The sequence below is a fragment of the Geotrypetes seraphini genome, chromosome 4 (assembly GCF_902459505.1).
Source record: "Geotrypetes seraphini chromosome 4, aGeoSer1.1, whole genome shotgun sequence".
In the NCBI taxonomy this organism is placed as follows: Eukaryota; Metazoa; Chordata; class Amphibia; order Gymnophiona; family Dermophiidae; genus Geotrypetes; species Geotrypetes seraphini.
The window spans coordinates 90,562,628-90,574,679 of record NC_047087.1 but is presented as its reverse complement, the minus strand read 5'-3'; the positions used below and the strand labels follow the sequence as shown (position 1 = coordinate 90,574,679).

The 12,052-nt window shown below is 39.5% G+C and overlaps 1 protein-coding gene across 2 annotated transcripts in view; it reads right to left on the bottom strand.

Annotated features, from left to right (window-relative positions):
* Positions 1-12,052, bottom strand: part of IFT57 (intraflagellar transport 57) — an 84,334-nt gene that overhangs the window by 52,452 nt on the left and 19,830 nt on the right. The gene's annotated exons all lie outside the window — the stretch shown is intronic.

Genomic DNA, 12,052 nt, shown 5'->3' with positions numbered 1-12,052 from the left:
CCGCCTGTCCGGCAGGCAGCCAACGAAGGAATGAGGCCGGATTGGCCCATCCATCCTAAAGCTCCGCCTACTGGTGGGGCCTAAGGCGCGTGGGCCAATCAGAATAGGCCCTGGAGCCTTAGGTCCCACCTGGGGGCGCGGCCTGAGGCACATGGGCCCAACCCGACCATGTGCCTCAGGCCGCGCCCCCAGGTGGGACCTAAGGCTCCAGGGCCTATTCTGATTGGCCCACGCGCCTTAGGCCCCACCAGTAGGCGGAGCTTTAGGATGGATGGGCCAATCCGGCCTCATTCCTTCGTTGGCTGCCTGCCGGACAGGCGGGTTTGGCTCCCGTCTGTCCGGCCAACTACCAAAGGTACGGGGAAGGGGGGTGGGGGGGTCGTGGGGGTCGCCAGGGGGGTCGCGGGTCGGCTGGGGGAGCGGTCGGAGGTTCTTGGGGGGGCGGTCGTTGGGGGGGAGGGGGGTTTGCGTCGAGGGCAGGAGGGCCTGGGATCCCTCCTGCCCGTAATGTAGTGCGGGGTGGGGTTAGGGGGTCGCCGTGGCCAGGAGGGTTTGGGCTCCCTTCTGGCCCAACTACCAAAGGTACGGGGAAGGGGGGTCGTGGGGGTCGCCAGGGGGGGTCGCGGGTCGGCTGGGGGGGGCGGTCGGAGGTTCTTGGGGGGGGGGCAGTCGTTGGAGGGAGGGGGGTTTGCGTCGAGGGCAGGAGGGCCTGGGATCCCTCCTGCCCGTAATGTAGTGCGGGGTGGGGTTAGGGGGTCGCCGTGGCCAGGAGGATTTGGGCTCCCTCCTGGCCCGATATTGTTGGGGAGTCGGCGGTCCTTCGGGGGGAGGGATGTATCGGACGTCGGGGGGGGGCATCAGGCTTTCAGGATGGGGACAGACCTTCAAGGGGGGACAGTGCACGGAAGTCAGGGGGGGTGAACGGAGAGTCGGAAAGTCAGGGCGGGCGAAAGGAGCGTCGGGCAGCATGCGCGGTATACCCGTGAGCGCGGTATACCAAAGTTTTTGTACATATCATCGTGATTTCTGCGCGCTATACCCGTGTGCGCATTTTATACGGGTGCGCGTTATTTGCGTGAAAATACGGTAATTCTTTATTTATTTTATAATTTACATCAAGTGTACAGTAGTTATCAACAATTAAATACATCATCACTTGAAGAAATCTTCAACATCATTCAAAAAGAAAATTTAACCCTAACCCCCCTCCCAAATTCATATACAACAAATATATACCACAGAAGAAAAAGGTACAGGTATGTCAGAGCAAAAACCTGACTTTACAAATGGATCATCTCTTTAAGTACAGCATGTATTCTTTTATACTGTACATAGCAAATGCCTTGTACTTTTTCTAACTTTACGAGTTTCTTTTGAACAAATCCGATTTTTCTCAAGATGTTGTTTTACAAACTTATACAATACAAGTGCTTCTAGTATTTAAAACACTGTCTTCTAATGAACCTCAATTTATAAATCAGTTGTTTATCCCATATAATACGACATGTTCTCTCCGATCCACAGCACAGGGGTTATTAACGGTTCCTTCTTTGAAAATTATTGGAACCAGACGCCATGATATATATTCAGTGATGGCCCCTCAAACTTGGAATGCCCTACCTCTACATATAAGAGAAGAAAAAGATCTTAACAGATTTAAAAACAACCTGAAAACTTTTCTTTTTAGAGACGCCTTTAATCTTTAAATGATCCATTTTTAACATACCTAATACCGCTCCTCATGTTCCTTCCTTTTTTTGCCTTTTTCCTTTCTTTTCTAATTATGAAAAACATTAATTTTGTAACTGTCTCCCTTTTTTTTCCTTATGTATCCAAGTCTGTCTGTCAGTCCGTTTTAACCCATTTTAATGCTGTACATTAAATTATAAGTTTATTTTATATTTTATTGTTACTCGCTTAGTATACAATAAGCGATTCATCAAATTTAAATAAAACTTGAAACTTAAACTTGAAACTTGACGTATTACTTACAGAACGATTTTCTATTGAAGTAACCTTCCCATGGAATGCAGATTTAGATAGAAATAAGCAAATTTTGGAGAAACAGGATTTTAAAATTACTTTTTTTTTTAAAAGAAAGAAACAGATTTAAATATCAAATTTAATTTTCCATTTCTTTTCAAGATACACAACCATGGAATCGAGGGTGAAATACTCACATGGATTAAAAACTGGTTGGCGGATAGGAAACAGAGAGTGGGGGTAAATGGGCAATACTTGGACTGGAAAAGCGGCACGAGTGAAGTGCCACAGGGTTCGGTGCTTGGACACGTGCTCTTCAACATATTTATAAACGACCTGGAAATTGGTATGACGAGTAAGGTGATAAAATTTGCAGACGATACAATATTATTCAGAGTAGTGAAGACGCAGAAGGATTGCGAAGACCTGTAACGTGACATAAACACGAGCAAGAAATGGGCCGCAACATAGCAAATGAGGTTCAACGTGGATAAGTGGTAACAAAAATCTTATACACGAATACAAGATGTCCAGGGTGGTACTCGGAGAGACCCCCCAGGAAAGAGACTTGGGAGTATTGGTCGACAAGTCGATGAAGCTGTCCACGCAATGTGTGGCGGCGGCAAAAAGGGCGAACAGAATGCTTGGAATGATTAAGAAGGGGATCACAAACAGATCAGAGAAGGTTATCATGCCGCTGTACTGGGCCATGGTACGCCCCCACTTGGAATACTGTGTCCAGCACTGGTCGCCGTACTTGAAGATTCTTGACACAGAACTACTCGAAAGGGTCCAGAGAAGAGCGACTAAAATGGTTAAGGGGCTGGAGGCGTTGTTGTACAGTGAGAAATTAGAGAAACTGGGCCTCTTCTCCCTTGAAAAGAGGAGACTGAGAGGTGACATGATCGAAACATTCAAGATACTGAAGGGAATAGACTTAGTAGATAAAAACAGGTTGTTCACCCTCTCCAATAGAGTGTTTACAATCAACATGACAAGACATACAGACCCACCAAGACAGAAAATAGAGTCAATTTATTTTCTGTCTTGCTAGGAGATGTAAACCTATATCTGGAAGATGACTCTGACCCCAAAGTTCGAGTTTTCAAAGTCATCCTGTCCCATCTGGATTGCAACACCCTCCCTCCAGAACCAACCCACAAGGGTGGTCACAGTCTTGATGTAATTGCCACACTATCAGTTTGATCAAACCATCCTCTGATTGACCATACCAACTGGGAACCCACCATCTGGTCCGACCACTATCTCTTCACCTCCACCCTGCAGTTACCCCAGACAATGCCAACAATATCCAAAACAACAACACAAAGAGAATCCTGAGGCAAAATCCCAGTGGCAGAATACTGGGAAGAAATCACAACCCATCTGAAGCCAGCAAGAGGAGATATAGAACAGATCATGGTCTCCTGGCAACATCTCTCCACTTCAGCCCTCGATAAGCTAGATCCAATCAAACAAACACAGGTGAAAGAGAAAATCAACACATGGTACACAAAGGAACTATGATCCCAAACACTGTAAGTACATAGGCTAGAATGGGCACGGAAGAAGAAGCTTGGAAAAGAACATTACATCAGCTGGCAAAAGGAGATAAAGCAATACAAGCTAGCGATAGCTGAAGCCAAAAGAATATACTATGACACACTGATCAGCCAATCATAAAACTCAACCAAAAGTCTTCACAACTCTGATTTCCACCACAGAAATAACCACAAACCCATTTACTCAATGTCCAGATGAAGAGGACCTTGCTCAATACTTCCAGGACAAAATCAGATCTATAAGAGAATCATTTAGTCACACACCAGAAGCCTACGCAACATCAGACCTAAGGCAAGTTGAAGGTCCAATGGGAGTACCAGCAGACAGGAACTGGAAGGAATTCGCCAAAGTTAAGCTAATGGAAATCGCTAGCCTACTAAAGAGACTTACAAAGAAACGATGCTATCTCGACCTGTGCCCAGCTAATTTACTAGACCACACATCTACCAAATTTATATGCTGGCTGACTGATATCACCATCCTATGCCTGGCAAAAGGGATCTACCCTTCAACACTGTCAGCCATCTACCTGACACCCATCCTTAAGGCCAAAGGACATGACCCAAGTAAGGTAGAAAACTACAGGCCTAAAACCGGAATACCATGGCCAAAAACAGGAACTAGAAATCCCCTAAACAAATTCCAACAGCCCTACCAAGGGAGATGGGTACAGCTCACTCAACACCTGCTGGAGACTGAAAGAAGACTGATAGGAATAGGGAAAGGTATCTCTTATGTACTATTCCACAGTTTTGTTTCAGTCTCCACCTGCTGGTCATGATTGGATATATACCCACTCATAAAGATTAACCTCTACTGGTCTGGAGAATGCTAAAGAATTTAATTTTTCACCTATCTGATTATGCGATGATACACTTTTGATTTGTAAAGTTAGTGACAAAAGATTTAATTTTTCATTTACTTTTGACTTTTACATACCTGAAGATAGAGATGTCTATCTCTGAAACATGCCGCTTTTATTAAAATCTGGAACACACTCCCAAGCAGCTTACGTTAACTTCCCACATACTTCCAATTTAGGAAGGCACTGAAGATGCATCTATTCTTTTCACTGCACTGACTTACAATAATGTACCCATCTGTATAAAGTCTATACCTCTGTATCATTTCTGATATTATGTAAGCCGCAATGATTCCTAACTGACATTTGCTAGTATGGTATGGTATTCTGAATCTAGAGTACTCTCAAAACTGACAACATAAATGTCTTGTCAGTGAATTTGGTGGAATCAGGTTGGAGGTTTGAGGGCAGTTTGGATCAGGGCCCTTGAAGATGATTCCATCAGAGAACAAAGCACATACTCACTGAAATATTCAAAATCACTGGATTTTGCTATTATGAGTGACAGCATGTGATCGCTCTCATTTCCCAAGAATGTCCAACAAGACCTTTAACATTATTTCCATTTCTGGCTTCAGGATTATTTGCTATCCTTCTGGTACCAGAGGAATAAGCTCCATACTTTGATGGTGTGGGAATCTTTGGAGCAATGTTTCACCCTAAACAACAGAAGGATTTCTTCTCTATATGGCAGGCCTATCTTCAGTCCATTTCTTCTAAAGTACAAAGTCTTGTGTATCATTAGAGTATCTAGGGTTTGGGAGGGTGAGGTGCAAAGTCAATGCTAAGTAACCAGTGAAGGGTGCTATGGGGTCGTAAGAGACCAGATCCTGTAGACATTATGGAACTCTTTTTTTTATTATTATTGTTTCTTTAATATATATATATATATTTTAAATTCTTTATTCATTTTATAATTCACAAGTGTACAGTAAATATCAAACAATTAGAATACAATACCACTTGAAAATCTATCCTATCATACAACAAAAAGATATAACCCCCACCCCCTCCCACTTCCATATACAACAAAAAATATACCACATGATTATAATATCTTATCATTCATATATATTATTAATAGAAATCCACCCCACCCCCCCCGATCCACATGTAAGAATTAAAGTTGGGAAAAGTGTAAATTATTCATTAGAATAATTTAAAAATGGCCCCCACACTATGGAACTCTTTATTGTAACTGAACAACATTGGTTGTTTTGAGGTTTTTTTTTGGGGGGTAGGCTTATTTAAGGGTGTTTAAGATGTATTGTTAAAAGACTTATCTTTTTGTCTTTATAATGACTAATCACTATCCAATATGCTCTCTAGAATCTAATTGTTAATGTAACAACTGATCCCAAATTATATTGTACCCTGGTAAGCTCTTTTCCAGTAGATAGGTAAGATATTCTAGACAGTAGGGTTATTTCCCTTTAGGTCGCATGGTTGAAGAAGGAATCCACTCTGGATTTTTCACTCTGCCTCTATAGTACTTCACTGATCAGTTTAGCACCATCTACAGTCAGTACCCAAGCACCGAATATACATAAAGTAGAGGCACCTGTAGCAATAGGCTCAAACCAACTGTTCAATTCAAGACTTCAACCAACAGTAAAGTGAAATGTCAACCCTGGCTTCAAAGAAGCTGAGAAACCAGTCCCCAATAAATGGAACATATATACAAACAGCCCACAAGGGCTGACAGGCATCCAAGAAATAGCTTGGAGAAGCATAAACTGATTGAAAACTGTAAACAGGCACAGTAAATATTGGGCGGAAGTCTAGAATGTCTCCAGGGTAAGTACATAAGACCACGTTACTGCATGCAAATCTCCACAAGACACAGTTCTAGCTGCAGCCCACAAAGAGACCACACAAAGCCAGGAAGAAGTGATGGCTGGAGCCAGCTGAGACCAAAAAGATCTCCTATAAAGATTCAGAAAGAAGGTCTGGCAAAGCCACCAATTCAAATAGGTGCAGGCTCGTAAGAGCATTTCCAGGCTCCCCAAACCCCAGAAGGATCCACAGATTCAGCACACAGTCTTTGATCTCCCGTCCCAGGAAACGCTGTAAATAAGGGGTGAGCAAGCAAATCATCCGCACCCGGATCCCCCAGATCACAGTCAGGCAGTGCAAGAATTCTGGCAGGGTGAGTCTAGGACGTGTCCAAAGAAGTAATGCCACTGAGAGATGCGGTGTGGAAGGATTGGGACTTCACAGAATGAAAAACACAGTGGTACGAACTCCAGAGTGCAAAAGTTTTGAAGATTTTGAAAAGGTGTCTGGCTCCTGGGGCACAGATCACATTTTTTTTTTCCAATTCTTTATTATTTTCAAAACTTACAATAAGTGTAACAATAAATACCACATTTTATACTTCAATGACACTTAATATCCATTAATATTCATTTCAGAATTAGTTTCCCTCCCTCCTAAACAATCACAATGCTCATCACATAAAATTTCTATAATGAACCCCAATTCATTAACCTATCAGACCTCCGGGATGTGCATGCTATAGGGGAAAACAATGATTAAACATTACAATATTTTGCTAATGGCTCCCAGGTCTCTTGAAATTTCTTAAAATTCCCTTTCTGAATGGCTAATATTCTTTCCATTTTATACATATGACATAATGAATTCCACCCTAAACTATAATTAAGCCTCATCCAATTCTTCCAATTGCTCGTAATTTGTTGTATGGCAACTCCTGTCATTATTAATAAAAGCCTGTTGGGGGGCGTGGCTTGGAGATGTAAGGGAATGGTCGGGTGATTGATTTGCTCTGTGGAAAAAGGCTTAATTTGATAAAATAAGCTACAAAACTATTTTTAAAATCATCTCAAAAGAAGAAAGTTCAAAGCATAATGGCATCGGGTAAGCTGACAAAAGCTAATTCAGCGGGAGTGAACTCAGGAAGCAATAAAAGGTCAAAAATGGAGCCAGCAACCCCCTCTAAAATTCCGTTGCCAACGGAAGAATCTGAAGATATAGATATCTTTAAAGAGCTCCGGCAAATTAAGGAGATAGTGTTACAAAATGCAAAAAATATTCAGGAGGTTAAAGAGGAGTTTGTGAGTCTTAAAATCAGACTGCAAGTAGTGGATGTTAAAGTGGATCAATTAGATAAACGAGTTGAAAAGGCAGAAACGGAAATAGTTCAGTGCAAGAAGGATTGTAAAGAAACAGAAATGTTAAAGAAAGATCTTGAGGATTGTTCAAATTGAGAAAGAAGGAATAATTTAAGAATGATTGGGGTCCCAGAGGGGTAGAAAAAAATGACCCCATTACCTTTCTTGAGCAGTTTTTGCCTAAAATTCTACTTTTTAAAACTAAATTTCCTCTGGAGATAGAAAGGGCGCACAGGGTCCCGACAAGAAGAATTGATAATCAGAAGGGACCGCGTCCTTTAATTTTTAAGCTGCTCCGTTATCAACATGTTGTTGAAATTACTAAGCTGGCAAAAGAGAATAAGAACCTTAAGTGCCAGGATTCAAAAATTTACATGGTGCTGGATTTTGCAAAGGCAACGGCTTATAAAAGGAAAAAATTACTTTAACTAAGGCCACAGCTTAGGTCGATTGGAGCCAGATATGGGTTGATATACCCAGCAATCATGCGGGTCACTTATGCAAATAAAACTTTAAACTTTGATGATCCATTGAAATTAAAAGAGTTTTTAGAGCAATGTGATCAGCCTATGACTACATGGGATTTATTGCAGTGGGATTTATTTTATTTAGGAAATTTTTTTTTTCTCTGTTTTATTTTTGTTCTGATATAGTTTATTTGTAGGGATTTTGTCTTTGGGTGGTCACAGTTTGAATTTGAACTGAATTGAAATTCTGATGGAACTGAATGGAAGGATGAGGATGCAGAATTCTATAATTACATCATTCCACATGCTATAGTTTTCAGAGGATATTGATGATACTTAACATTCTGAGGTGTCTGCTTGATGGGATTTTAAATCTAGTATGCTAATATTAAATGGAATTGGCATGAAATTGCAGTAAAAAAACATAGATTAAGAGTGAATGGCTCTAATTCCTGAAATAATAACATATGAGGTTATTAAAATAGAATTCAATGAGAAAATATCTGCTGGATACCAGGAAACCATGGAAGCAATGATTATTAACAACAGCAAGAAAAGTATAGAACCAAAACAAAAAATCAGTTTTTGTATTATGAGCGCAAGTACTTTGAATAGCGGCGTTCATTTGCGTTGGTTTTGGGTTACACAGAGAAAAAGTCCATGGTTGCAACATTCTACTGGCTGCAATTTTAGTAGAACTTTTGGTGTCTTAAACATTCTGATGTGTCAAGCAACTGCGATTCTAGTTCTGTTTTACTAGCGCGTGATTGGATTTGCTTCAGGAATTCATACGACTATAATAAGGTGCAGAGGGGGACTGAATTTGGTTTGGAGGATTCTGTCAGCAGGCGGGAAGAAAGCCGTCGATAAACATATATTAGCAGCTAAAACAGTTTACGTCAGCAACGGACACAGTGAACATCAAAAATGGATATAGTGGACATCAGCAACGGACATAATGGACATCAGCATTGGACATAATGGATAACATCAAAAGACATTGAGCAGTGGACAGAGAGGACAACAGTATTTGTCAGAATGGTCATAAAATTATAAAAGTATGCAGCCGGTAGAGTGGACAAATAAGCAGATGGAAGGAAAGGAGGTTGTAATTGTCATCAAACGTAGGGAATATAAACCTGAGACTAATTGGATAAATTGGACTTCTAAAATAAATTATAATAACTTGGACAGAAGAGGATATTAGTTGCTGACACATTTGACTTGCATTGGATATAGAAGACTCCAGCAGCCATTAGGAATAATACTAGCTACTGATTCAGTAGTCACAAGAATCAGAGTTCTGCATTTGATGAAAGGGTCATAAGTAACATAATTCTTCAACTGATGGAGAGGACAAATAGTCAATTTAGAGGAAAGGAAAAAATGGATTTGTTTTGATTGATTTCTCCATTTCTTTTGTCCATTTTAAGATATATAGCTACTTCTTCCTGAAATCAATTTGATGTGTATCTTAAGATAGGAAGGTATATTATGATTAATTATATAGTTATAGATGATATATTACATAATTAAATGGATTAGTTAATGGACTGTGGATAATTTGGAGATTGAGTAATACTTTATTAGTATTCACTTGTTTGTATAGGTATATAGTGTAGTAAAGATTTCTTTTAATTTGAAGAAATTCTGACTTTGTAAAATTTCATGGACTTGATATAAGGAAATGAGCTTTTATTGGTTTTATGATTTTGAGTTCAATTATGTAAGGTTTTATATAATTTGTTACATATGGAATTTTTAGTAATTAATCTTAAAAAAAAATTAGATTTTACATAATATATGATTTGTATTATATTATTGGGTAGCTTATTGTATTTTATAAATGATGTATATGAAGGGAGCTTTTCATCACCTGATTCTATATGTGTGTTTCCAAGTTTTCATTTTCAATTTGGGAGGGAGGGGTGGGTATGGGGTGGGGAGTTGGAGGGAGGGAATTTGGAGGGGGGTGGTTTAGTTTAAATCTGGGAAAAATGATTATATATTAGTTATTAAAGGTTTTGTGATTTTCTGGTTATATACAGATATTGTGATAAAATAATATTATGGATTTTAAAATTTTATCATTAAATGTTAATGGCCTTAATCATCCGATTAAAAGGAAAAAGACGTTATTATACCTAGAGCAACAGAACGCGGATATATGTTTTCTTCAAGAGACACACTTGACCGCTGAAGAATCTAAAAAGTTGGAAGGTAATTGGGTAAAGCACTGTTTCTTTGCCCCTGCTGTGAGGAAAAAGGTTGGGGTAGCAATTCTAGTAAGTAAAAAATGTAATGCATTATTTAACATGATAGCTTCAGATCCATTGGGAAGGTGGTTACATGTAGATATGAGCATGAGCAATAATACTGTGGCTCTTTTTAATGTATATGCCCCTAATTCAAACCAAATTGAGTTTTTTAAGACTCTGCAACAGTTATTATTGCCACTGGCTACTTCTAATTTAGTGGTGGCGGGGGATTTTAATGCTGTTATGGATCCTTTAATGGATAAAATACCTAGTAAAATCATGAAATCATTAGGTTTAGATAATTTTGTGCAATCTTGTAATTTGAAAGATATATGGCGAATACTTCATTTTAATGAGCGGGAATTTTCTTTTTGTTCCCATGTTCATAAATCTTTTTCAAGAATTATGTTTTTATTTTGGATTACTTAATACAACAGGTTACACAGGCCTCCATTGATCCAATTATTTTATCTGATCATGGTGGGGTGTGGGTAAAATTTAATTTTATTGATAAAGATTGTAGTAGACCAATATGGAGATTTGATAATACACTGCTTGCGGATCCAAAATTCTGTGAAGATTTTCAATTAAAAATTAATGAATACTTTCAAATTAATAACACAGAAGAAATCTCGATGGAAACCTTATGGGATACTTTTAAGGCAACCATGAGGACAAATTATTTCATTTTCAGCTTTTACTAAGAAACAAATAAAAAAGCAATTTTCTGATTTGGAGAAGGAAATTAAATTTTTAGAATCAAAACTGATTGAAAAATGGGAATATTCAACATTACAAGCTCTTTTAAAATCTAAATGCAAGTATAATGAGATTTCTTCTAAATTGGTAAGGAATGATATTTTTTCTCAACAAGCTCTGTATTATGGAAGCTCAAATAAGGCGGGAAGATTATTGGCAAATTATCTCAAAGCAAAGAAAAGAAAAACACAAATAAATGTTATTAAAGATGAAAAAGGTGATACATATTCTCAAATTGAACCTATTTTAAAACAATTTTTAAAGTTTTATAAAGCCCTTTATTCTTCTGCGGCTTATTTAGATAGAGAAAAGAATGGTTTATATTTTTAAAACTAATTGAGGGACCAAAAGTTCCTGATCATACAAAAAGAAGTCTAGAAGAGCCTATATCATTGAAAGAATTGCAAACAGCATTGAAATCTCTTAGAGTTGGGACCGCTCCAGGTGGTGATGGTTTTACTGTAGAGTTCTATAAATCATTTCAAATTACCTTATTACCTCATTTATTAAATTTATATCAGATTCAACTAAATAAAGGTTGTATTTCAGGAACTATGGCAGAATCATTAAAGCACAGTTACTTACCGTAACAGGTGTTATCCAGGGACAGCAGACAGATATTCTTGACTGATGGGTGACGGCACCGACGGAGCCCCGGTACGGACAATTTTAGAGTGATTGCACTCTAAGAACTTGGAAAGTTCTAGTAGGCCGCACCGTGCACGCGCGAGTGCCTTCCCGCCCGACAGAGGCGCGCGGTCCCCAGTTAGGATAAGCCAGCTAAGAAGCCAACCCGGGGAGGTGGGTGGGACGCAAGAATATCTACCTGCTGTCCCTGGATAACACCTGTTACGGTAAGTAACTGTGCTTTATCCCAGGACAAGCAGGCAGCATATTCTTGACTGCTGGGTGACCTCCAAGCTAACAAAAAAGAGGGATGGAGGGAAGGTTGGCCATTAGGAAAACAAATTTTGCAAAAAAGATTGGCCGAAGTTTCCATCCTGTCTGGAGAATGCATCCAGACAA